Raw genomic sequence first — 25,143 nt, 5'->3', positions numbered from 1 at the left:
AGCGGCTGGGCTTGTACGCTCTGGAGTTTAGAAGGATGAGAGGGATTCTTATTGAAACATATAAGATTATTAAGGGTTTGGACACGCTGGAGGCAGGAAACATGTTCCCGATGTTGTGGGAGTCCAGAATCAGGGGCCACAGTTTAAGAATAAGGGGTAAGCCATTTAGAACGGAGACGGGGAAACATTTTTTCTCACAGTGAGTTGTGAGTCTGTGGAATTCTCTGTGGAGGCAGGTTCTCTGGATACTTTCAAGGGAGAGCTAGATAGGGCTCTTAAAGATAGCGGAGTCAGGGGATATGGGGAGAAGGAAGGAACGGGGTACTGATTGTGGATGATCAGCCATGATCATATTGAATGGCAGTGCTGGCTCGAAGGGCCGAATGGCCTACTCCTGCACCTATTGTTTATTGTTTATTGTAACTCAGCAGGAAAGGCAGCATCCTTGGAGAAAAGGAATGGGTGATGTAGGTGTCGACCCGAAACATCACCCATTCCTTCTCTCCAGAGATGCTGCCTGTCCTGCTGAGTCAATCTGGCATTTTGTGTCTCTCTTCAATGTTATCACAAGTGCAGTTCAGTAGATTGTCACCTCACAGACAGGAGGGGAAGGGGCACACTTCAAACAAGTTTATTGTCACGTGTACATTTAAAATAAAATCTGTTCAGTGCAATCCAGTCAGTGGAAAGCCCATACCTCATTGAAGCATACAGAAGAGTGAAAGGCTTGGATAGAGTGGATGTTTCAACAGGTGGGAGAGTCTAAGACTAGAGGTCATAGCCTCTGAATTAAAGGATGTTCTTTCGGGAAGGAGATGAGGAGAAATGTCTTTAGTCAGAGGGTCGTGAGTCTGTGAAGGCTGTAGAGGCCAAGTCAGTGGATATTTTTAAGGGATAGATAGATAGATAAGGGATAGATAGATAGATAGATAGATAGATAGATAGATAGATAGATAGATAGATAGATAGATAGATAGATAGATAGATAGATAGATAGATAGATAGATAGATAGATAGATAGATAGATAGATAGATATAGATAGATAGATCATAGATAGTAGATGGATAGTCAGAGGATATTGGGATTAGTATGGTGTCAGAGGCTAGGAGGAAGCGGTTATTAGATAGATTATTATTATTGAATGGCGAGTAGATTGATGGCACGAGTGGCCTACGTGATTACAATCAACTCATCTGCCACAGCGTGGAAGTTGAGGCCTTCGTTCATTGCCCACATCAATTAAGAATCTTCAGATGTGGCCCTTGTGGCATCAAGGGAATCTTCAGACTTGGAATTAAGGGACAGAAGTTTAGGGGTACATGAGGGGGATTCTTTAGCCATGAGTGGTAGCGGTGTGGAATGGCTTCCAGTGCAGAAGTGGTGAAGGCAGATTCGTTGGTACTCATGCAAAAATAAATTCTATAGGCATATGGTTGAGAAGGGAATGGCGGGTAGACTATGAGTGCAGGCAGGTGGGAAAGGGAAAAAATGTTGTTCGGCACGGACTTGTAGGGCATGATGGCCTGTTTCCCTGCTGTAATTGTTATATGGTTGCCTACATCAACCAACATGTCCCAGCTATACTAATCCCACCTGCCTGAATTTGGCCCATATCCCTCTAAACTTGTCCTATCCATCCACTTGTTGCGTAAAGATGTGTAACACGGTGGCGCAGCGGCAGAGTTACTGCCTCACAGCGCTGGAGACCCGGAGTTGATTCTGACTACGGGTGCTGACTGTACGGAGTTTGTACAGTTGTATGTAACCAGCGTGGGTTTTCTCCGAGATCTTCGGCTTTCTCCCACGCTCCAAAGATGTGCAGATATGTAGGTAAATTGGCTTGGTAGCAATATAAAAATTGTCCTGAGTGTGTTGCTAGGATAGTGTTAGTGCGCGGGGATCGCTGGTCGGCGCCGACCCGGTTGGGATGAAGGGCCTGTTGCCGCGCTGTATCTCGAAACGGAACTAAAGCCACTAACTCCTGGGGACCTCTGTCCCAGATTCACTCAATGTGGTGAACAAGTTTGAACACTGAGCATAGAACAGTACATCACACACACATACATGCCCTTCGGCCCACCGAGTCCGCGCCGACTCTATCCTACATACACGAGGTATACAATTAACCTACAAACCCGCACGTCTTTGGAGTGTGGGAGGAAACCAGAGCACACGGAGAAAAACCACGCAGGTCACGGGGAGAACGTGCAAACTCCGCACAGACAGCACCTGTAATCAGGATCTTACCCGGGTCTCTGGCGCTGTAAGGCAGCAACTCTACCGCTGCGTTCACTTGAATTCCATGGATTTAGAAGATGGCGGCCAAGCCAGGAGACTCTTTGTGGGCTGGTTACAGAAGTGTGTCTGCAATCACGCATCACAATCGCTCCACTCATTTAAATCTCTTCTCCGACAACAACATTACTGACTTTAACTATGCTATTCACATTATTCCCTTTAGCACTTATCTGTACACTGTGGACGGCTCAATTGTAATCATGAATTGTCTTTCCACTGGCTGGTTAGCACGCGTCAATAACTCTACGAATTAGGAATAAGCCATATAGAACAGAGACGAGGAAACACTTTTTCTCAGAGAGAGCTGTGAATCTGTGGAATTCTCTGCCTCAGGTGGAGGCTGGTTCTCTGGATACTTTCAAGGGAGAGCTAGATAGGGCTATTAAAGATAGCAGAGTCAGGGGATATGGAGAGAAGGCAGGAACGGGGTACTGATTGGGGATGATCAGCCATGATCACATTGAATGGCGGCGCTGGCTCGAAGGGCCGAATGGCCTACTCTTGCACCTATTGTCTATTTTCACTGTACCTCAGTACACGTGACAATAAACTCAACTCAAACTGCGGGTCAACTGGTGTAAGAAAGGATTAATATGGATTGGTTTCCCAGTGGTTGGCATTGACATGATGGGCCGAATGGCCTGTTTTTCCCACTGTATGACTGTGATATTGAGAACATTGAGGCCGTGTAAGTGTTGGACAGAGAGCAGTATCGTACAAGCCATATCCCACCAATCCCTCCAACGCCCAACTGTTTGCGATTCCCACATTGACCTCATTATCCGCCTCAAAGCTGACAGAATTGGAGTAGAAGCAAGTCATCCTTGATCCCAAAAGGAACTGACTAACAAAAAAAATTGGAATTAAGTTAGACACTAAAAAGCTGGAGTAACTCAGCGGGTCAGGCAGCATCAGGCAGCGGGTCAGGCAGCAGTAAATGGGAGCAAATTGAGGAATGCAGTTGAACGGAGGGATCTAGGAATAACTGTGCAAAGTTCCCTGAAGGAGGAATCTCTTGTAGATAGGGTGGTAAAGAAAGCTTTTGGTGTGCTGGCATTTATAAATCAGAGCATTGAGTATAGAATTTGGGATGTAATGTAAAAATTGTACAAGGCATTGGTGAGGCCAATTCTGGAGTATGGTGTACAATTTTGGTCGCTAAATTATAGGAAAGACGTCAACAAAATAGAGAGAGTACAGAGGAGATTTACTAGAATGTTACCTGGGTTTCAACAACTAAGTTACAGAGAAAGGTTGAACAAGATAGGTCTTTATTCTTGGTTTTTGTACTATTATGGTCATTATCATGGTTATTAATATATTTTATTTTTCATTATCATATATTTATCAGCGCTTAGTTCACTTGAGATTCGCAATACAGTGTGGAAACAGGCCCTTCGGCCCATCGAGTCCACGCCGACCAGCGATCACCATCACCTACATCAATGAACGCCACTGGTTCACCACGCACTGACAACAAAGAAATTCCTCCTCCTCTCGTTCCTAAAGGTACATCCTTTTATTCTGAGGCTGTGCCCTCTGATCCTAAAGGGTGGCACAGCGGTAGAGTTGCTGCCTTACAGCACTTGAAGCGCCGGAGACCCGGGTTCAATCCCGGCTACGGGTGCTGTCTGTACGGAGTTTGCACGTTCGCCCCGTGACCTGTGTGGGTTGTCTTCGAGATCTTCGGTTTCCTCCCACACTCCAAAGACGTACAGGATTGTAGGTTAATTGGCTTGGTTTTGTATACTTGCTATGAGTATAAATTGTCCCTAATATGTGTAGGCTTGTGTTAGTGTACGGGGATCGCTAATCGGCACGGACTCGGTGGGCCAAAGGGCCTGTTTCTGCACTGTATCTATAAACTAAACTCTCCCACTAGTGGAAACATCCTCTCAGTGTCCACTCTATTCTGGCCTTTCCCTATTCGGTAAGTTTCAATGATGTTCCCACTCATTGTTTTAGTGACTAGACAAAAATATTGAGCCGAACATCCTGGATATCTTCAGTCTAATATGAAATCAATGATACTTTTCAACAGATGTTATGTGCAATGAGCAGTACAAAGACATCCTGATTTAGTGTTGAAAAAAACATTAGTTTAGCGGTACAGCGCAGAAACAGGCCCTTCGGCTAACCGACCAGCGATCCCCGCACATTAACACTATCCTACACACACACTAGGGACAATTTACAATTTTACCAAATACAATGAACCTACAAACCTTTGGAGTGTGGCAGGAAACCGAATATCTCGGAGAAAACCCACGCAGGTCACGGGGAGAACGTACAAACTCCGTACAGACAAGCTCCCGTAGTCAGGATCGAACCCGGGTCTCTGGCGCCGTAAGGCAGCAACTCTACCGCTGCGCCACGGTGCCACTTACATAATGATGTCATATGGAAACAGGCCCTTTGGCCCAACTAATCCCTGCCAACCAAGATGCCCCAGAGCTAGTCGCATTAGCCTGTCTATGACCCATATCCCTTTAAAACATTCCCATCCATCTACCTGGCCAATTGTCTTTGAAATGCTGTTATAGTATCTGCCTTCTCTGGCAGCTCGTTCTATTAATCCACCACTCCTGAGTGAAATAGCTGTCCATTAGGTTTGTATTCAATCTTGCCCTCCTCACAAACAAATGCCATTATCCTGGATAAAACACCTTAAATTCACCCTATCTCTTCTCCTCATTAGAGTAGACGGTAGGCGGTGCGACTCTCGTCAGCAGCGGCCTCTGCAGCCCGTCTGCGTTTTTATTATTTTTTGTCTATGTTTTTATGGAGTTTTTGTTATTTTTTGTTGGGGTGTGTGTGTGGGGGGATGGGGGTGGGGTGGGAGGGAGTAACTTTTAATCTCTCCCTGGAGGGAGACCGCTTTTCAGGGCTCCCGCAACGGCGACTTCTCCCGCCCGAGTTGCGGGGTCGAAGAGCTCCTGGAGCGGGGCCTTACAGCACCGCCCCGCGCGGCTTGGAATGGCCGCGGGACTCTGCGAGCGCACGCCGGGGGCTCCAACACCAAGACCCAGTGTGCGACCTCGCACCAGCCGGCGTGGCTTTAATGGCCACGGGACAATCGCCATCGCCAGCCGGGGGGCTTTGACTTTAACTCTGACATCGGGGGGGGGGGGGGGGGGGGGGGGTGGGGGGGGGGGGGGGGAGTGCAGTGGAGAGATAAGTTTTTTTGGCCTTCCATCACAGCGATGTGATGGATGTTTATGTAAATTATGTTGTGTCTTGGGTGTATTTGTTTGTAATGTATGGCTGCAGAAACGTCATTTCATTTGGACCTCAAGGGGTCCAAATGACAAATAAATTGAATTGAATTGAATTGAATAATCTTATAGACCTTTATAAGATCAGCCCTCATCCTCCTTCGCTCCAGGTAATACAGTCCTAGCCTGCCCAACCTCTCCCCGTAGCTCTGGCCATCGAGTCCTCGCAAAATCCTTTCCAGCCTGACCACATCTTTCCTATAACATGGTGCCCAGAACGCAAAACAACACTTTACATGTGGCTTCACCAACGTCTCATACAACTGCAACATGACCTCCCAACTTCTATATTCCATATGTGTTGGGAGGAAGTGCAGATGCTGGTTTAAACCGAAGGTAGGCACAAAGTGCTGGAGTAACTCAGCGGGTCAGGCAGCATTTCTCGAGAAAAAGGAATAGGTGACGTTTCGGGCCGAGACCCTTCTTCAGACTGAAAATAGAGTGTGGACGGGCTGACTGTTGCAGGGGCCTTACGAAAGGAGCACATTTAAGTCTTTGGAAAGTCCAGAGTCTTTAGTTTTGAGTTTATAATTTTATTTAAAATGTGCAGGTTTGTAGGTTGATTGGTTTCTGTAGGTAGTGGTTGAGAAAGAGGGGTAACATCGGACTAGTGTGAATGGGTGATGGTTGGTCAGCATGGAACTCGGTGGGCTGAAGGGCCATTTGTTGTTCATACATTCTTGTTGTTAGGATTAGAATTAGGCCATTCAGCCCATCGTCTACTCTGCCATTCAGTCACGGCTGACCTAGATTTCCACCTCAACCCCATTCTCCTGCCTTCTCCCCGTCACCCCTGACACCCGTCCTAATCAAGAATCTGCCTTTATAATACCCAATCACTTGGCCTCCACAGCCGTCTGTGGCAAAGAATTCCACCGATTCACCACCCTCCGACGAAAGACATTTCTCCTCGTCTCCTTCCTAAAAGAACGTCCTTTAATTCTGAGGCTGTGCCCTCTAGTCCTAGACTCTCCCACTAGTGGAAACATCCTCTCCACATCCACCCCATCCAGGCCTTGCACTATTTGGTAAGTTTCAACGAGGACCCCCTCATCCTCCTAAACTGTTGACAGTGTAAAATCTGCTAAAGTTATCAGACTTTTATTGAAGATGTACCTCTTGGCTAATGTCCTTAAAAATGAGGCACCCAAGGAACCGCTGTTGCTGGAATCTTGAGCAAAATGGCGGCACGGCAGTAGAGTTGCTGCCCTACAGGCTTAGAGGCCCGGGTTCGATCCTGACTACGGGTGCTGTCTGTACGGAGTTTGTACGTTCTCCCCATGACCTGCGTGGGCTTTCCATCGGGCGCTCTGGTTTCCTCCCACACCCCAAAGACGTACAGGTTTGTAGGCTAATCGGCTTGGTGTAAGTGTAAATTGTCCCTAGTGTGTGTAGGATAGGGTTATAGTGCGGGGATCGCTGGTCGGCCCGGACTCGGCGGGCCGAAGGGCCTGTTTCCACGGTGTATCTCTAAACTAGGCAGAACACAATGTGCTGGAAGAACTCAGCGGGTCAGGCAGCATCTGTGGATGAAATGGACAGGCGACGTTCTGAGCTGAGATCCTTCAAACGCCATCAGTCTGAAGAAAAGTCCCGACCAGAAACGTTGCCTGTCCCTTCCCTCCGCAGATGCTGCCTGACCTCCTGAGTTCCTCCAGCAATTTGTGTTTTGTTCTTAAGAAGTAAACGCCTTCATTGCTCGGCCTGGCTTTTCTGTGGCTACAATCACACTGTCATGACAGTCCACTATCATCGAACTACTTGGCAAAAATTTCAGTTAGCAGCGATTCACAATAGATGAGCTAACAACTCCTTACGGAGACATGTCATTGATATCGGCCTTGTCATACAAAGGTTTGTTGCTTTATTCTTCTTCAGAGATACACAGAGCAAAGAGACCCTTCAGCCCACCGACCCAGCGAACACTCCGTAAACTAGCCCTCTCCGACACATGCTGGGGACAATTTACAATTATTCCAAGGTCGCAAGTCTTTGGAGTGTGGGAGGAAACCAGAGCACCCGGAGAAAACCCACACAGGCCATAGGAAATACGTACAAACTCTGTGCAGACAGCACCCGTGGTCAGGATCGAACGAACCCTGGTCTCTGGCGCTGTGAGGCAGCAACTCTGCTGCTGTGCCACCGTGCTGCCACATAACGCTGGATCATCGGGCAATTAATTTACAATGTGTAAACGGTGCCATAAAATGACTCAAATCAATGCCAAGTTGTTCCCTTGGTTAAGTAGCTGAACCATTACGCTTCATAGAATCATTATTCCCCCACGAAGGAAATCAAAATCCTTGTTCACCATACAGTACCGCCCAGAAAAGTCAATGAAAATTCCCCCAACATCGGGAATATGTTTCCTGCCTCTAGCGTGTCCAAACCCTTCATAATCCTATTGAAACATATAAGATTATTAAGGGTTTGGACTCGCTAGAGGCAGGAAACATGTTCCCGATGTTGGGGGAGTCCAGAACCAGGGGCCACAGTTTAAGAAAAAGGAGTAAGCCATTTAGAACGGAGACGAGGAAACACTTTTTCTCACAGAGAGTGGTGAGTCTGTGGAATTCTCTGCCTCAGAGGGCGGTGGAGGCCGGTTCTCCGGATACTTTCAAGAGAGAGCTAAATAGGGCTCTTAGAGATAGCGGAGTCAGGGGATATGGGGAGAAAGCAGGAACGGGGTACTGATTGGGGATGATCAGCCATGATCACATTGAATGGCGGTGCTGGCTCGAAGGGCCAAATGGCTACTCCTGCACCTATTTTCTATTGTAAAATTAATGGATTTTATTCCAATGGAACTGAATGGGTGAAATTATTCCAGGCTTAAAAAAGACACAAAGTGCTGGAGTAACGCAGCTGGTCAGTAATTCAGCATCTCTGGAGAGCATGGGTGGGTGTTATTTTAGCTCGGGAGTCTTCTTCACTCTGGAAAAGGGTCCCAACCCAAAACGCCGTCTGTCCATGTTCTCCAGAAGTGCTGCCTGACCCTCTGAGTTGCTCCAGCACTTTGTGTCCTTTCTGTGTTCAAACCACCATCTGTAGTTCCTTGCTGGAGTAACTCAGCGGGTGAGGCAGCATCTATGGAGAGAAGGAATGGGCGACGTTTCGGGTTGAGACCCTTCCTCTGATGGTGCCTGCATCTGCAGTTCTTTCTTACACATCTGTAGTTCCTTGTTCAGTTTAGTTTGGAGAGACAGCACGGAAACAGGCCCTTCGGCCCACCAACCAGCGATCCCCGCAACACTAACGCTATCCTAGGGACAAATTATAACTATACCAGGCCAATTAATCTACAAACCCGTGGGTGTGTGGTGTGTGGGAGGAATCTGGAGATCCCAGAGAAAACCCAGGCAGGTCACGGGGAGAACGTGCAAACTCTGTACAGACAGCGCCCATAGTCAGGATCGAACCCGGGTCTCAGGCGCTATATGGCAGCAACTCTACCGCTGCGCCACAAAAGGTACCAAAAAAAAGTGCTGGAGTAACCATGTGAGTCCGGCAGCATCTCCGGAGAACATGGATAGTGAGGGTTTTAGGTCGGTCCCCTTCTTCAGTCCGGAAGAGGGTCCCAACCCAAAACATCACCTTTCCATGTTCTCAAGAGATGCTGCCAGACTCACTGAGTTACTCCAATACTTTTGATTTGAGTATAGGAGCAATGAGATCCTTCTGCAGTTCTACAGAGACCCTGGTGAGATCGCACCTGGAGGATTGTGTGCTGTTTTGGTCTCCTAATTTGAGGAAGGACATTCTTGCTATTGAGGGAGTGCAGCGTAGGTTCACCAGGTTAATTCCCAGGATGGCGGGAGTGACAGATGATGAAAGAATGGATCAACTGGGCTTGTATTCACTGGAATTTAGAAGGATGAGGGGGGTCTTATAGAAACATATAACATTCTTAAGGGATTGGACAGGCTAGATGCAGGAAAAATGTTCCCGATGTTGGGAGAGTCCAGAACCAGGAGTCACAGTTTAAGAATAAGGTGCAGGCCCTTTGGGACTGATATGAGGAAAAACATTTTCACCCAGAGAGTTGTGAATCTGTGGAATTCTCTGCCACAGAACGCAATGGAGGCCGATTCACTGGATGTTTTCAAGTGAGATTTAGGTGTAGCTCTTAGGGCTAACGGAATCAAGAGATATGGAGAGAAAGCAGGAACGGGGCACCGATTATGCCATGATCACACTGAATGGCAGTGCTGCCTCGAAGGACCGATGGGCCTACTCCTGCACCTATTGTCCATGTTGCTATGTTCTCTGTTTCATAATAATGTCTTTTTTTTTGGCGTAAACCAGCATCTCTAGTTCCTTGTGTCTACAGTATTTTATTCAACACTGTTGGTGATGTTACCGGACTGATAACACCATCCTCTATTTACATGGTAACAAGTTTGTAACAAACTGAAATCTCTCCCTTCAAAGGAGCGTTGTCTAACAAACGCTGGCAGTGAGCCATGTAGGTAATTAACTGGGCAAATGATCAAAACCTCAGTCAAAGAGATGTTTTAAGGAAGAAAACCATGCACTTAAAGACTACATTAACATCAAAACATTTCAGCGATTGAATTAATTGAGAGATAGAGCATTGAGTGTCTCCGAGGATCCTCCAGTGCTTCTACGCAGCGGCGGTGGAAAGCATCTTGTCCGGGAACATTACCATCTGGTTTGGGAATTGCTCTGCCAAGGACAAGAAGGCTCTGCAGAGAGTAGTGCGTTCGGCCGAACGCACTATGGGAACTTCACTCGCCCCCCTGCAGGAACTATACAACAGGAGGTGCAACTCCAGAGCAAATAAAATCATGGGAGACCCCTTCCACCCCTGCAACGGACTGTTCCAGCTGCTACGGTCAGGCAAACGCCTCCGTTGCCATGCGGTGAGAACGGAGAGGTTGAGAAGGAGTTTCTTCCCAGAGGCCATTCGGACTGTAAACGCCTATCTCACCAGGGACTAACTCCACTGAACGTTTTTCCTTCCATTATTTATTATGTAAAAGAATATGTGTGTTATGATTGTGTTTATAATTTGTTTGGTTGTTTTGTTGTTTGTCTTTTGCACAAAAGGTCCGCGAGCATTGCCACTTTCATTTCACTGCACATCTCGTATGTGTGCGTGACAAATAAACTTGACTTGACTTGAGAGACGGGCACATTGGTATGTTTGGGAGATACAGCACAGAAACAGACCCTTCAGCCCACCGGGTCCACGTCGACCAACATTAACACTATCCTACACCCACCAGGGACAATTTTGACATTTACACCAAGCCAATTGACCTACAAACCATTCAGTCTGAAGAAGGGTTCTCGACCCGAAACGTTGGCTCCATAGATGCTGCCTCACCCGCTGAGTTTCTCCAGCATTTCTGTCTACCTTCGATTTTCCAGCATCCGTAGTTCCTTCTTAAACCTACATCCCTGTACGTCTTTGGAGTGTGGGAGGAAACCCCGAGGATCTCGGAGAAAACCCACGCAGGTCGCGGGGAGGACGTACAAACTCCATACAGACAGCGCCCGTCGTCGGGATCGAACCCGGGTCTCCGGCGCTGCATTTTGCTGTAAGGCGCCAACTCTACCGCTGCGCCACCGTGCCGCCCATCGATCATCCCTTCACACATCATTCTACTTTTATTCATTGAATTCCCCAATTTTAAGTAATACTGTACCCCCTCTCTCTTTCCCATCAGGGTACGCACCCATTTCTCTCTTTACCCTGCCCCTCTCATCCCCCCCTCCCTCCGGCTTTACGTTTTACTGCCCCTCTGGGCAAGAGAGTCTGTACACCTCGAAAGGTTCACCCTCATCCTCCCGCGCTCTAAGGAATAAAGGATAAGGAATAGGAGTAGAATGAGGCCGTTCAGCCCATCAAGTCTACTCCTCCATTCAATCATGGCTGATCTATCTCTCCCTCCTAACTAGTTCCATGTTATCCCACTTTGTCATCCACTCCCTGCACATTGGGGTCAATGATCAATAATCAATGATCAATAATCAAGGGCGAGTCGCACCCCGGCCACTCCCTCTTCTGCCATTGACACCAGCCATATGTATTATTTAGCCGGATGTATCTGGGGAATCAGCAGCGTCCACTATTAAAGCCCTACTGGAACTTCACAACTTCAGAATTAGGCCATTCGGCCCATCAAGTCTACCCCACTATTCAATCATGGCTGATCTGTCTTCCCCTCTTAACCCCATTCTCCTTCCTTCTCCCGATAACCTCTGACACCCGAACTAATCAAGAATCTATCTATCTCTGCCTTAAAAATATCCATTGACTTGGCCTCCACAGCCGTCTGTGGCAAAGAATTCCACAGATTCACCACCCTCTGACTAAAGAAATTTCTCCTCATCTCCTTCCTAAAGGAACGTCCTTCAATTCTGAGGCTGTGACCTCTGGTCCTAGACTCTCCCACTAGTGGAAACATCCTCTCCACATCCATTCTATCCATGCCCTATAGTCCTAGCTCCAATAAAGTCCTAGACTGCTCAACCTCTCTTTATGACTCAGTCACCTCGAGTCCTGGCACCTGGTAAATCTTCTCTGCACCATTTCAATCTTGACAACGTCTTTCCTATAACACGGTCCCAAAACTGAACACAATACTCTAAATGTGGCCTCTCCAACGTCTTGTATAACTGCAACATGAACTCCCAACTTCTCTACTCAATAACTACTTTTATCATTTAAAAATAAATTGGGTAGTTATATGGACGGGAAAGGAATGGAGGGTTATGGTCTGAGCGCAGGTAGATGGGACTAGGGGAGAATACGTGTTCAGCACGGACTAGAAGGGCCGAGATGGCCTGTTTCCGTGCTGTAATTGTTATATATGGTTATATGGTTACTCCAACTGATGGAGAATATGCCAACAGCCTTTTTCAAACATGCTGTGTACCTAAAAAGTGATTTATGTATGGGAGGAACAGTTTAAAGGGGGTTTATGTGGCAAGTTCATGAGAGGAATAGATCAGGTAAACACACAGAGTCCCTTGCCCAGAGTAGGGGAATCAAGGACCAGAGGACATAGGTTTAAGGTGAGGAGGGAAAAGATTTAATAGGAACCTGAGGGGTAACTTTTTCACACAAAGGGTGGTGGGTGTAATGGAACGAGCTGCCGGAGGAGGTAGTTGAGGCAGGAACTATCGCGATATTTATGAAACATTTAGACAGGTACATGGATAGGACATGTTTAGAGGGATATGGGCCAAACGCAGGCAGGTGGGACTAGTGTAGGGGAAGGTTGTTGGTGACAGAATGTTAAAAGAATGGAGCGACTGGGCTTGTATACACTGGAATTTAGGATGAGAGGTAATCTTATTGAAACATGAAAGATTATTAAGGGATTGGACACACTAGAGGCAGGAACCATGTTCCCGATGTTGGAGGGGTCCAGAACCAGTGCCCCACTGTTTAAGAATAAGGGGTTGGCCATTTAGAACGGAGATGAGGAAAAACCTTTTCACCCAGAGAGTTGTGAATCTGTGGAATTCTCTGCCTCAGAAGGCAGTGGAGGCCAATTCTCTGAATGCTTTCAAGAGAGATTTGGATAGTGCTCTTAAAGATAGTCAGGGGATATGGTGAGAGGGCAGGAACAGGTACTGAATGTGGATGATCACAATGAATGGCGGTGCTGGCACGAAGGGCCAACTGGCCTACTCCTGCACCTATTGTCTATTGTCTATTGACATTTCGAACTTCCTAAGCCTTTGATGGAAGTAGTAGAAGTCGAGGCGCTGGCATGCTGTACATCTCTGGAGAAAAGGAATGGGTGACGTTTTGGGTCGCGACCCTTCATCAGATAGGACTTGTTGGCCGGTGTGGGCAAGTTGGGTCGAAGGGCCTGTTTGCACATTGTAAGGCTCTATGACTCTAAGTACAGTACTTTTACACTGAGAGTGTTGTAGACGTGTAAATGACGGGAGGTGTTGGTAATCAATGTTTAGGAAGCATTTAAAAAGTAGACAGGGAAAGGTGCGAACACATACGGGCTGATGTGCCGTTTACAAAAACACATCTACTTCCTTAGACTTAGGAAGTTCGGCATGACCCCGACAGCTCTCATCAATTTCCCACAGATGCTGGTCTTTTAAAAAAAAATCAAAGGTAGACACAAAATGCTGCAGCAACTCAGAAGCTGGTCTGCCCGAGCGTTGTTAACCTCCCAGCGGAGCGAGCTGTCCGACAGGGAATGTTGGCGACTGGCCCACTGCAGACTGCAGGAATACATGCTGAGGGATGCACTGAAGCTCGGTGCAGCCAACGCCAAGGCTCTGTGGGGGAGGACCACAGTCTAGGGTCCTTCCGCTGCTGGACATGGGGGGCAGGGTGTGGTGGAGACGCCCCCCAAAATAAGGGAAGGGATTCCACACCAGGGGCCCATATGGGGCAAGGGTGGGGGGTAAATTTGTGTCATTTGTGTAAGCAGCATTGAATGTATGTATAGCCCTAGTGAATGTCAGATGGAGTTTTGTAAGGATCATGTATTGTATATAAGGTAGACAAAAGTGCTGGAGAAACTCAGCGGGTGCAGCAGCATCTATGGAGCGAAGGGAATAGTCAACGTTTCGGGCCAAAACCTTATATATTTATTTCTCGAATAAAGTATATTTTGAAATTTAAACAAAAAATCCCCACAGATGCGCCGTCGAAAGCATTTTATCGGGATACATCACAGCGCGGTTTGGGAACAGCTCCATCCAAGACCGCAAGAAATTAGTAGAGAATTGTGGATGCAGCATTACACAAACCAGCCTCCCTGCCATTGACTCCATCTACACCTCATGCTGCCTCGGCAAGGCCAGCAGCATCATCAATGACCAGTCGCACCCCAGCCACCTTCTTCACCCCTCTCCCATCGGGCAGGAGGTACAGAAGTGTGAAAACGCACACCTCCAGATTCAGGGAGTTTCTTCCCAGCTGTTTATCAGGTGATTAAACCATCCTACCACAACTAGAGAGCAGCCCTGAACTACTATCTACCTCATTGGAGGCCCTCGGACTATATTTCATTAGACTATACTCGCTTTATCTTGCACTAAATATTACTCACGATATTCCCTGTATCATGGTTAAGAAAGAACTGCAGGTGCTGGTAAAATCGATGGTAGACAAAAATGCTGGAGGAACTCAGCGGGTGAGGCAGCATCTATGGAGCGAAGGAATAGGCGACGTTTCTGGTCGAGACCCTTCTTCAGTCCGAAGAAGGGTCTCGACCCGAAACATCGCCTATTCCTTCTCTCCAGGGATGCTGCCTCACCCGCTGAGTTCCTCCAGCATTTTTGTCTCCCTTCCATTTATCATGGATCTGTACACTGTGGATGGCTCAATAGCGAATGTGTGTTGTCTTTCCACTGACTGGTTAGCACATAACAAAAGCTGTTCACTCTACCCTCGGTACATGTGACAATAAACTAAACTAACTAACTAACTAGTTGGCACAAACATTATGGGCCGAAGTGCCTGTCTCTATGCTGTTCTGTTCCATGAAGCTTTAATGTGAATTCCTTTCATGGCCTGTGCTGGTATCATGGTGGATGAAGCTGAAGGGACATGTTTCCATTATGCTAACAAGCCAATCCTTTCTTTTGTCTGCATTGTTCATTCGTATTCGTGATAAGTCCCTTCCTGAATGTTATGCCGTTCATTTGATGGGAACACACTCAAAATTTCCAATAAACATTCTGAAAAAGCAGAAAAATACTTTACACATCGTTAAATAAGGTGATGGGTGTGCAGATGGGGCCATTAAAATATCTCCAGTGAATTGCAAAACATTACAACGAGTTGCAAACAAGGAACTGCAGATGCTGGTCAGGCAGTGTCTTTAGTTTAAGGTAGACAAAAATGGTGGAGAAACTCAGCGGGTTAGGCAGCATCTAAGGAGCGAAGGAAATAGGCAACATTTCAGGCAGAAATCCTTCTTCAGACTGAGGAAGTCTGTATCTTTAGTTTAGTTTAGTTTAGTTTAGAGATACAGCGCAGAAAATCGAAGGTACACAAAAATGCTGGAGAAACTCAGCGGGTGCAGCAGCATCCATGAAGCGAAGGAAATAGGCAACATTTCGGGCCAACCTCATCTATTGCAACTGACACCTAGAGCACCGGATGCAATAGATGAGGTTGGAGGAGGTGCAGGTGAACCTCTGCCTCACCTGCATCTAGCTTGTCCAGTCCTTTTATAATTTTATATGTCTCTATAATATCCCCCTCATCCTTCTAAACTCCAGTGAATACAAGCCTAGTCTTTTCAATCTTTCCTCATATGACAGTCATAGACTTCTCCTCCTCATCCAAGTGCTATCAGGGCATGCTCATAGGTGGCTGGCTGTTTGGCCCATTGAGTCAATGCTGGCTCTTGGAACACACAACCAACCATCCCACCTATCCCATTATCTTTTCTCTCCCAGACATCCATCATCTCTGCCCAGGTCTTTGCAGACACATCTTACATCTTTGCGGACACACGCGTGCGAGAGGGAGAGAGAGTGAGAGAGAGAGAGAAAAAGAGAGTAAAAGAGCAAAAAAGTTCATAAGTTCTAAGAGCAGAATTAGGCCATTCGGCCCATCAAGTCAACTCCGCCATTGAATCATGACTGATCTATCTCCCTCTCAACGCCATTTTCCTGCCTTCTCCCCATAACCCTTGACACCTGCCTCAAAAATATCCATTGACTTGGCCTCCACAAACGTCTGTGGCAATGAATTCCACAGATTCACCACCCTCTGACTAAAGAAACTCCTCCTCATCACCTTTCTAAAGGAACGTCCTTTAATTCTGAGGATATTCCTTGGAGTGCAGGATACTGAGGGGTGATCTTATAGAAACATAGAAACATAGAAATTAGGTGCACGAGTAGGCCATTCGGCCCTTCGAGCCTGCACCGCCATTCAATATGATCATGGCTGATCATCCAACTCAGTATCCCGTACCTGCCTTCTCTCCATACCCCCTGATCCCCTTAGCCACAAGGGCCACATCTAACTCCCTCTTAAATATAGCCAATGAACTGGAGGTGAATAAAAGCCTGTAGAGTCCTGGCAACATCTTGGTGAAGATAGACACAAAATGCTGGGGTAACTCAGGGGGATGGATGGCCAACATCTCTGGAGAGAAGGAATGGGTGACGATTCGGGTCGAGACCCTTACATCATCTTGGTAAACCTCTGCACTTTTTACAGTTCAATGACATGTGATGTGGGGAAGACCCTCTGAACTTCACAAGTTTTTAATTTCAGATTTTGAGCATCTAAACATAATTTATTTTTTTAATTCTTTAAGGGCCTGTCCCTGTCCCACTTTCACGAGGTAATTCACGAATTCCCCCGAGTTTTCCCCTTGATTCAAACTCGCAGAATGTTCGTAACAATTCCGTAGGAGGTCTTAGGCATTCGTAGATATATCGTAGCGGCCCGTAATGCTAACTCGTGGCATCAGGTGAGTCGGGACGTTTTTTCCAGCCCGATAAAAATGTCCACGGGTAAAAAAAATGGTCGGGATGAAAGTAATTGCAACTTTTTACTCGTAAGGAGGGCATCGAAATAGTCGTGGGAATTCGTAGGCATACTCATTGAACATAGGCGTGGAAGGTTGCAGGAGTTGGTACATTACCACAATCTTGAATTTTTTTTAAGGTCCTTTAAACTCGGCAGAGGTTTTGAATTAAGTCGTGAAAGTGGGACAGGCCCTTTAGGGTGGCAAAGTTGAGAACTGCAGGAACTGAGAGCTATTTTAATTCATGGTTTGGAATGGAGCAAATTCTATGTCTCCCGGAGATCCCACCCATGTAGAAACATAGAAACATAGAAATTAGGTGCAGGAGTAGGCCATTCGGCCCTTCGAGCCTGCACCGCCATTCAATATGATCATGGCTGATCATCCAACTCAGTATCCCGTACCTGCCTTCTCTCCATACCCCCTGATCCCCTTAGCCACAAGGGCCACATCTAACTCCCTCTTAAATATAGCCAATGAAGTGGCCTCAACTACCCTCTGTGGCAGAGAGTTCCAGAGATTCACCACTCTCTGCGTGAAAAAAGTTCTTCTCATCTCGGTTTTAAAGGATTTCCCCTTTATCCTTAAGCTGTGACCCCTTGTCCTGGACTTCCCTAACATCGGGAACAATCTTCCTGCATCTAGCCTGTCCAACCCCTTAAGAATTTTGTAAGGGGTTGGACAGGCTAGATGCAGGAAGATTGTTGTATTCAAGAGAGTTAGTTTAAGTTCTATAAGAATCAACGGATATGGGGAGAAAGCAGGAACAGGGGTACTGATTTTGGATGATCAGCCATGATCATGTTGAATGGCTCGAAGGGCCGAATGGCCTACTCCTGCACCTATATTCTTTCTATGTTTCTATGTAACGCTAGCTACTCACTGCAGGACCTTCGGCCCACATCATTGCTTCTGGCCCCTCTGTCCCTCCAAACTTAATCAGAACCTTTGCTTGATCGCCACCAGTTTTTCGAGGTTAATCTGCAACATTCTCAAAAATCATTACATTGCAAGCGGGTAAAACTTTAAGGGGGTTTTAAGATGCGGTGGTTCAAACTGTTGGTTTATTTTGGCGATACCGCAAGTCCACCGAGTCCACGCCTATCAACGATCACTCGGCCGTTCGCACACAGTTCTATGCTATCCCACTTTCTCATCACTGCCTGCACGCTACGGGGACAATTTACGGAGGGGGGGGGGCAATGAATCTACAAACCCGCACGTCTGCGGGATGTGGGAGGAAACCAGGGCACCCGGAGTAAACCCCCACGCGGAGGACATGCAAACTCCAGACAGAAAGCGCCCGAGGTCAGGATCGAACCCGGGGTCCTCTGGCGCTGCGAGGCAGCAACTCCACCTCTTAGATTTGGGACCAAACGGGTTACGCCAGTTGGATCTCATTTTACCAGCAAATAATCTCACGGTGTCGACCGCACCAATATATCACTTTAAGAGTTACCCCGGAACGTTGTGTTTTGTGTAAGATTGCAGCATCTGCAGTTCCTTCCACATCACAAGTGGAGAAAGATTAGTGAATAATTGTCCCGGCAACTTGGAGGTCTCGACTCGTGTTCGACTACAAGAAATATGGAACATATTTCGATGCCCACACTCCTCTCTCTGTTTCCAACTTCAGTAATGTCAAGGCGCGGTCTAAATCTAAGACCCAAAGTTCTGGAGTAACTCAGCGGGTCAGGCAGCATCTGTGGAGAACATGGATAGGTGACGTTTCACAGAGTGCTGGAGTAACTCAGCGGGTCAGGCAGCATCTGTGGAGAACATGGATAGGTGACGTTTCACAGAGTGCTGGAGTAACTCAGCGGGTCAGGCAGCATCTGTGGAGAACATGGATAGGTGACGTTTCACAGAGTGCTGGAGTAACTCAGCGGGTCAGGCAGCATCTGTGGAGAACATGGACAGGCGACGTTTCTAGTCGGGTCGCTTCTTCAGGCTGATTGTAGAGGTATGGAGAAAGATATCTATGTTCTCCAGAGATGCTGCCTGACCCGCTTGAGTTACTCCAGCACTTTGGTGTCTATCTTCAGTGTAAACCAGCATCTGCAGTTCCTTCCTACACATGTCGTCTGCAGTTCCTTGCGTCTACGGTCATCCTCACTCCACTAATTAATGCCTTTTTTTAAAAATCTCTCCAAGGTCCCGGCAGGCGATCTAAACTTAATCGAGCCACTTATCGTGAAATATAGACTGAAAATGCTGGAGTAACTCAGCGGGACAGGCAGCATCTCTGGAGAGAATTTCGGAATGGGTGACATTTCGGGTCGAGACCCTTCTTCTTCAGATTGAGAAGGGCCGGTCTGAAGAAGGGTCTCGACCCGAAACGTCGCCCATTCCTTCTCTCCAGTGCTGCTGCCTGTCCCGCCGAGTTACTCCAGCACTTTGGTCCATCTTCAGTGTAAACCAGCATCTGCAGTTCCTTGGTTACACAAAAAAGCTGGAGAAACTCAGGGGGTGCAGCAGCATCTATGGAGCGAAGGAAATTTATTTCCTTCGCTCCATAGATGCTGCTGCACCCGCTGAGTTTCTCCAGCTTTTTTGTGTAACCTTCGATTCTCCAGCATCTGCAGTTCCCTCTTAAACTCTGCAGTTCCTTCCTACACAATAGATTGAACGTTGCCTGATCAATATTGCTCAGTATGCAGTTCTCCAGAGATAGAACATCTCTGACACCATTCAGATAATAATCTGCCTTCCTGTTTTTGCCACGAAAGTGGATAACCTCACATTTATCCACATTATACTGCATCTGCCGTTCCTTCCTACACATTTCGTCTGCAGTTCCTTGCGTCTACGGTCATTCTCACTCCACTAATTAATGCATTCACTGGGATAAAATGCAATGGGGGACTACTGTCAGACTGCACCCGGGTAGGTAAAAATGCTGGGGAAACACAGCGGGCGAGGCAGCATCTATGGAGCGAAGGAATAGGCGACGTTTCGGGTCGAGACCCTTCTTCAGACTTATCACCCGCTGGGATATTTCACAATCAGAAACCCGGATTTGTGAGATTTTCTTCTTCTCTCTTTCTTCCTAAGAGAACCCTCTCGCCCTCAACCCAACCCAACCCCGCCTGTTCGTTCGCCGACAGAACCGTCAGCTCAAGTCCGTCCACAGTGTTAACATTGTCTGATGCCCCGATAACGCCAACGCCATTCTGACTTGTAGCACCAGGACGCCGTTCTCGTGAATAATATATAATGAACACAAATCAACAAAGGAAGAAACTCGGGTGTCAGTGTGATGAAAAATCCCCCAGGAGACCTTACTGTAACCGAAGTAAGTCCACCAGTCTTATTTAAGGCTAGCTACAGTGAAACACACACACACACACACACGCTGAAGAAACATACAAAGCAGGGCTCGGAGGAACTTGTTAAAGAGACAGAGTGAGTGAGAAAGGGGGGGGGGGGGGGGGAGAGTGGATAATGTTTAAGAAGGAACTGCAGATGCTGGAAAATCGAAGGTTGACAAAAATGCTGGAGGGAACTCAGCGGATGAGGCAGCAGCATCTATGGAGCGGAGGAATAGGTGACGTTTCGGGTCGAGACCCTTCTTCAGAGAGAGTGGGGTGGGAGGGACACAGAGAGAGAGTGAGAGAGGGGGGGCAGGGAGAGGGAGAGAGTGGATGGGAGAGGGGCAGATAGAGAGATAGATAGATAGAGAGAGAGTGGGAGAGATAGATAGATAGATAGATAGATAGGATAGACAGAGATAGATAGAGAGAGAAAGAGAGAGGGGGAGGGAGAGAGGGATAGAGAGAGGTGGGAGAGGGGCAGACAGACAGATAGATAGAGAGAGAAGAGAGGGGGGGAAGGAGCGAGAGAGAGGGGGGAGAAGAAAGCGATAACATATCGATACAACTGCAATCAAAGATTTGATCAATCGGGGAGAGAGAGAGAGAGAGGGGGGGTGAGAAATGTAAAAGAAAGCGTTAAATGATCGATACAGCTACAATAAAGATTTGAACACTCGGGGAGTGAAATATACTGTTGCCAATTCTTTGCAAATTCTCTCCCACTTTACCCCCCCCCCCCCCCACCACCCCTCAAATCCTACCTTTTATTGCAACGATCGCGTCTCTCCAAAGTGCAGCTTCTTCACTGCAGAAAGGCGCAGTGGCTCAAATACTCCATCAATTCAGGGTGTTGATGACAGAAATCCACCGTCGCGCTGTGGCTTAATCTGAATACCATCCCAAGAAGATTCCCCCTCTCTCTGTCTCCTGCCCTCTCTCTCTCTCCCTCTCCCTCTCTCCCTCCTTCCCCCTCTCCCGCTCTCTCCTTCTCTCTCTCTCTCTCTCCTTCTCTCTCTCTCCCTCTCCCTCTCTCTAGTGCCGGATCCCGGTTATATCTGGCCGACAAACCTCTTTGAAGTGAGATGATGTCAGGACCATTAGCATAACAAAGGCGTCCTGATTTAGCGCTGAAAAAACGCGCCAGTCCTTGACTGATTTTTTTATTAACCCTAAAATTGTTAAACCTTATCCACCGAGCCTTGGTGGTGTTAGCTTATCGCACGGGTAAGTGGACAGCTGGCGATTCCAGCTTTTGAAATGACCCACAGTTAATTCATGAAAACGGCTTTTAAACTAAAAAAGGTCCCAACTTCAGGAAGAGTTTCCCAGCTCTGAGAGGCGGCTGCGATCTTTGCGCCACTGCATCAGTGCGGGAATTAATATAACTCCGTGAAAACCCAACCACCACTTTCAATCCTTTCCTCACAGTCGCCCCTCGCCCGCGATCTCAAGAGTCTTAGGTGTTTTATTGTCGTGTGTCCCAGATAGAACAATGATATTCTCACTTACAGCAGCACAACACAATATGTGAACACAGTACTCCCCAAACAGTATCATAAAACGACACACACACACACACACACACACACACACACACACACACACACACACACACACACACACACACACACACACACACACACTCACACACACTCACACACTCACTCACACACACCCGCACACACACACGCACACACACACACACACACACACGCACACACACACACACACACACACACACAGACACACACACACACACACACACACACAGACACACACACACTCACACACACTCACACACACACTCACACACACACACACACACACTCTCACACACACACAGACACACACACACACACACACACACTGAGAGAGACACACACACACACACACACACACACACACACACACACACACACACACACACACACACACACACACACACACACACACACACAGTCTCAACCAGAAACATCACCCATTCCTTCTCCCCAGTGATGCTGGCTGTCTCACAGAGTTACTCCAGCATTTTGTGTCTATCTACCATATATATATGTTTATATTCCATATATGTGTATGTGTGTGTGTGTGTGTACATACATACATATGTACATATGTGTGCGTGCGTGCGTGTGTGTGTGTGTGTGTGTGTGTGTGTGTGTGTGTGTGTGTACGTACATATATACATACACACATACATACATACATACACATGTCTGTGGAATTCTCTGCCCCAGAGGGCAGTGGAGGCAGGTTCTCTGGATACTTTCAAGAGAGAGTTAGATAGGGCTCTTAAAGATAGTGGAGTCAGGGGATATGGGGAGAAGGCATGAAGTGGGTACTGATTGGGGATGATCAGCCATGATCACATTGAATGGCGGTGCTGGCTTGAAGGGCCGAATGGCCTACTCCTGCACCTATTGTCTATTGTCATACATACATACGCATACATAAATACGCATACCTATACACACATACACGTACATACATACATACAAACATACATCACTATGGACTGATGTCCATTACAAACCCACTGACTCCCACAACTATCTCAACTACACTTCTTCCCACACTGCTTCCTACAAAGACTCTATCCCCATACTCCCAATTCCTCAGTCTACACTGCATCTGCTCCCAAGATGAGGTGTTCCATACTAGAACATTTGCGATGTCCTCATTCTTTAGGGAACGGGGGTTCCCCTCTCCATTCATAGATGAGGCCCTCACTCGTGTCTCCTCAGTGCTCCGCCCTTGCTCCCCCTCCCCCTAGTCACAACAGAGACATAGTCCCCCTAGTCCTCACCTTCCACCCCATCAGCCGTCACAAACAACACATAATCCTCCACAATTTCCACCACCTCCAACGGGATCCCACCACCAGCCACATCTTCCCATCTCCACCCCTTTCCACCTTCCACAGAGACTGTTCCCTCAGCAACTCCCTGGTTAACTCATCCCTTCCCACCCAAACCACCGCCTCCCCAGGTACCTTCCCCTGCAACCGCAGGAGATGCAACACCTGTCCCTACACCTCCCCCCTCGACTCTGTCCAGGGACCCTGACAGTCCTTTCAGGTTAGGCAGAGGTTCACCTGCACCTCCTCCAACCTCATCTACTGTATCTGTTGTTCAGGATGTGGACTCTTATACATCAGCGAGACTCAGCGAGACCAAACGCAGACTGGGCGATCGTTTCACGGAACACCTTCGCTCAGCCCGTGTGAACCAACCTGATCTCCCGGTTGCTGGAAACTTGAATTCTCCTTCCCATTCCCACACTGGCCTTTCTGTCCTCGGTCTCCTACATTGTCAGAGTGAATTGGAGGAACAGCATCTCATGTTTCACTTGGGCAGCTCACACCCCAGTGGTATGAATATTGATTTCTCTCACTTCTGGTAGCCCCGGCATTCCCTCTCTTCCTCTATCCCTCCCCCACCCAAGCTGCACCAGCTTCTCGTTCTCACCCAACAAACAGCGAACAATGTCCTGTTTCCTTTATCATCGTTACCTTTTTGCATATCTTTCATTCATTGTTCTTTACCTCCCCACATCACCCTCTATATCTCTTGTTTCCCTTATCCCGAACCAGTCTGAAGAAGGGTCTCGACCAGAAACGTCATACACGCACTCATCTCTCTCTCTCTCTCTCTCTTTCTCTCTCTCGGAGAGAACGAAAGAGAAGTGGAAAGGGAGAGATTGAAAGAGAAAGAGGTGGAGAAAGATAGGGAGAGGAAAAAATGAGAGATAGAGATCGAGAGATAGAGGAAGATGGTGAGGATGAGAGAGAGAGATGGAGAGAGAATCAAGAACTAGAGGTCATATATTTAAGGTGAGAGGGGGAAGATTTAATAGGAACTAGGGAATGTTTATCACACAGGAGGTGGGTATATGGAATGAGCTGTGAGAAGGTTTAAGCCTTCTTCTATTAGACATTAGATAATAGTCAATAGACAATAGGTGCAGGAGTAGGCCATTCGGCCTTTAGAGCCAGCACCGCCATTCAATGTGATCATGGCTGATCATTCCCAATCAGTACCCCAGTTTGGTCTCCTAATTTGAGGAAGGACAGCCTTGTGATTGAGGCACTGCAGCGTAGGTTCACGAGATTGATCCCTGGGATGGCGGGACTGTCATATGAGGAAAGATTGAAAAGACTAGGCTTGTATTCACTGGAGTTTAGAAGGATGAGGGGGATCTTATGGAAACATATAAAATTATGAAAGGACTGGACAAACTAGATGCAGGAAAAATGTTCCCAATGTTGGGCGAGTCCAGAACCAGGGGCCACAGTCTTAGAATAAAGGGGAGGTCATTTAAGACTGAGGTGTGAAAAAACGTTTTCACCCAGAGAGTTGTGAATTTATGGAATTCCCTGCCACAGAGGGCAGTGGAGGCCAAGTCACTGGATGGATTTAGGAGATAGTTAGATAGAGCTCTAGGGGCTAGTGGTGTCAAGGGATATGGGGTGAAAGCAGGCACGGGTTATTGATAGGGGACGATCAGCCATGATCACAATGAATGGCGGTGCTGGCTCGAAGGGCTGAATGGCCTCCTCCTGCACCTATTTTCTATGTTTCTATGTTTCTAGTCCGTGCCGAACACTTATTTTCCCCTAGTCCCATCTACCTGCACTCAGACCATAACCCTCCATTCCTTTCCCGTCCATATACCTATCCAATTTATTTTTAAATGATAAAATTGAACCTGCCTCCACCACTTCCACTGGAAGCTCATTCCACACCGCTACCACT

General features: G+C 47.3%; 1 protein-coding gene across 1 annotated transcript in view; it reads right to left on the bottom strand.

Moving 5' to 3' along the window:
• Window positions 1-21,778, bottom strand: part of LOC129698400 (protein Wnt-11-like) — a 52,184-nt gene extending 30,406 nt beyond the window's left edge. The window contains exon 1 of the mRNA XM_055637542.1: window positions 21,151-21,778. The gene's annotated coding sequence lies outside the window, so the exon portion shown is untranslated. The remainder of the gene's footprint in view (window positions 1-21,150) is intronic.
• Window positions 21,779-25,143: the final 3,365 nt, after the last annotated feature.

This window comes from Leucoraja erinacea, chromosome 6, assembly GCF_028641065.1.
Source record: "Leucoraja erinacea ecotype New England chromosome 6, Leri_hhj_1, whole genome shotgun sequence".
NCBI lineage: Eukaryota > Metazoa > Chordata > Chondrichthyes > Rajiformes > Rajidae > Leucoraja > Leucoraja erinaceus.
This window is presented reverse-complemented; position numbering and strand designations above follow the sequence as displayed.